A 3627-nucleotide genomic window follows, 5' to 3' on the forward strand; every position below is an offset into this window, starting at 1 on the left:
AACACATTAAGAAACGAACTGCCAATAGGATTTTTTTAAAGTTTTCACAAGGGGAAAATTAAAGTTTTTAACCCTACACAAAGAAGTACCACTTGCTTAGTTCACATAACCATAACAACAAATTTAAGAATCATTAGAGTATGTTTATCGGCAAATATAGCAGTTACACGAAAAAAAAGGTTACTCTACATGTCATACACATTATAGGCTCGAAAAACTAAGTGGGCCTAAATGCCATTATTTGTGTTGATCGATTCTTATAGAAGAAAGTAAATCTTGTCTAGATGAAGTGGAAGAAGTGCTTCTGCCATACCATCAAACAGAAATGTATCAGATTAAATCCTTGTATAATATACCGGCCTTAAAGCCGAGTGTACAACAATTTGCAGATCATTACTATTTTCATGTCCTTTATTGCTGCTGGCATTTGGATAATTGAATAAGAATTTGGTTATGATTACAAAACAAAGGATGTAACCGAATTAGAATTCATTTCAGTTTATTTTAAGTTTGGTTCGGTTTTTGGTTTAATTTGTTGCTGACCAAAGATGAAAACTGCCAGTACAGTCATAAAATACCTTTTAAAACATTCTTAAGATTACAAGTTTAATCTAACTTTTTTTCACATAACTAATATATCTTATGTATTTACATATTGACATTAATTAAATACCTTTTAAAACATTTATCAAAATAAACAAGTATGACAAATCTAAGTCACTTTACAGAGTAGATCATCAGATAGAATTGAAATTTAGTAACAATCAAACATAAGGAGACTTCTCCGAGGCTAGTCAAACCTAGCGACCATTGAGGGCCTAAAACTATCAACTTTGAACAAAAAAAAGGTCAACCTATACCTCAGTGATTTTTTCCATGTTAGTAATTTTGACCAAAGTGTATGATTATAACATTTTACCAGTTATGTCTTCCTATACCTCACTGAGTTTCCTATAATTACCATTCTGCCCTCCTGTCTTATTTTACTCTTTTGACTGTTTAACCAAGTTTTGTACAAAGTTTGGATCTCTACTGCATTAGTTTTGAACTTTGCAAACTGAAATAACAATTGTTTACACTTCAGATGCAATAATAGAACCCACGTTCATTTTACCTTCATATGACAATATTTTAAATACATCTTACAATAGTGTAAACTTAAACACCATTTTGTAAGTATTCACACTGAATAAGTTTAAACGTTAAAAGAGTTAGAAAAACTTCCAAATCACCAAAAGTACCATATGCAACTTTATTTACAAATTTTAGCCTTTTGGATTCAATTTCCACACATCAGTTCCATAAGTAGGTATTTTTACATGGCCATTTGAGGGCATGGGCTCACTTGATGTTAGAATATGTTTATTGCTCGTGGATATAGAACTTCTGTTAATATGACTTTTACCCCGAATCATAATGTAAAATTATATAAACTTAATGCTATACCCTATAAAACACCAACAATTGTTAAAAAGGAAGTACATTTGCCTTCATTATCTCCTATGCTATTGCATGTTTGAGTTGTGCAGTTTCCTAAGGGTTGCCAAAACAAATCAGTGCAAGACGAATTCTAAGTATGGTTGTTCAAAAAATTCATGGCTCGCTCAAAAACAGTTATTTTGTAAGCGTGCCGAGCCGAGCTGGCTTGGTTTATAAGTGAGCCAAACCATATCTGTTTGTAGACGAGCCAAGACCGAGACTTGCTACAAACATTTTATAGTTTAACTAAGCATTGTGTATTTTTGAAACAACAAACATTCTAATATTAAGTAGAACGAACATTAGCAAACATTCTAACATTAAATAAAAGAACATCCAGCAGGAAGTTGGGGGAGGTGCTCGACAACATACAAAATCAACCAAAATCAACCGGAACACAATATGACACATTACAACAGAATGCAAAAACAGCCTATATAAAAAATTTAAACTGACATACAAGATCAAGGCGACTGAACCCAATCAAGCCAAACAATATCGTTGTGACTTGTGAGTAGATCTGTACGTTAACCATCCGAAAAGGTTTGTCATGAGCTCATAATGCATAGAGAGAGTCCAGTTGTTGAATGTCTTGGCGTTCATCCGTTTTCAAACATACCACACTGAAGAGAAAATAATGAAATCCAATATACGCCTACTCAATTTGTCATCCGACTCATTCACCGCCTCCAAAAGAGACTGGAATGAGGCCCGTTGAATTCCAATGAAAGATCCATCCCCATATAAATGATCAACAACCTTCTTCTCAAACTTTGGAGTGAAGAAAAACCCAATCCATCTCCACCCATACTTTCACTCATCTGAAATTAGAGAAAACTCAAAGCGACCCGTTCATAGGTAAAGTGGTTGGAATTGCCGCCTCTATGCGATTAAAATCGAAATGATTTATACAATATTCCTGAAGGAAGAAGCTGCAATTCACAGCAGCTTTTATAAATGAAGAGAATCAAATTGCATTTTACTTGCCATTCTAATAAATTTGAATCTTCAGAATTCATCTAGAAATCATCTGGTTGATCAGAATAGTCAAAGGGCTAAACTTTTACTTAACGATGGGCTTAAGATAAAGGTACGAAAAGTAAAGGGGGCGCTCGGTCAAATGTCGGTCTATGGTTTTTAAACACAGATAAAAAAAAAGACACTTACGGGCAGACATGAGTTAATATGAATAATTATAAACATTTTTCAATTCATATTGACATGATTTATGAAATATTGAGAACTAACAAGTAGCCTTTTAAATGACGAAAATCAAATTGCATTCAACTCAATCTAACTATACGATTCTTATAAATTTTAATCCAAGAAAATCAATTGGTGACAAAAAACAACATTTACCTAATACTCATTTTAGTTTTCCCAACTTCTTTAGCGATTTGAATCCTCCTCTACGCATCACCAATGAACATTCCAAATACAAAAACAACAAAAAAACGATTACAAAGCACGATATTCCAAATAAAAGTCAACATTCAATATTTGTACATACATACTATAAACAAAATGAGTTGCTTCTCACCTTAGAAAATCAAATTACAATATACAAAAAAATGAGTCCCAGCATGTTGCTTAACTCCTCAAATACAGTTATTATTATGACCAACCTACATTACAACATTACTCATATCAAGAAAATAGCAAAATGATAAATACATTAAAATGAATAATAGATGTTATTTTTACATTCATGAATGAAAATTGCACAATTTATAAACAAACTTATGTAGTTACAGACAAAAGGCACCAAAGCTTCCAGCTAGATTTGTATTGAGTAAACTACACTAACACCAGTTCAAGATTCACAAACTCATGATTTCCGACCAAATGCCACGTCAACCTTATTTGAAACTTCCCAAAGGTGTCGGGAAACGGTCTAGCCATGGTCATCAATAACCACCGGGTTTTTCAAAATATCCCTCGCTTCGTTCTACAAAATTCGCAATGAAAAACCAATATTCTTATAACTAAAATATAAGAATAAATTATCAATACCAGTTACCGATTTACCGCTAGAAATGTACCTCATCAAGCAGGCTTGCAAGTTCTAAATTCTCACTCTCAGCATGGGCTGCGGCAGTCACTTTCGCATCCTTGGTAGTAAGTTCGGTACACAAGGTTTCTCCTTAT

This window comes from Bidens hawaiensis, unplaced genomic scaffold (genome assembly GCF_021521415.1).
Source record: "Bidens hawaiensis isolate Kalapana, Puna unplaced genomic scaffold, B.hawaiensis_p1.1 tig00032453_1, whole genome shotgun sequence".
Lineage (NCBI taxonomy): Eukaryota > Viridiplantae > Streptophyta > Magnoliopsida > Asterales > Asteraceae > Bidens > Bidens hawaiensis.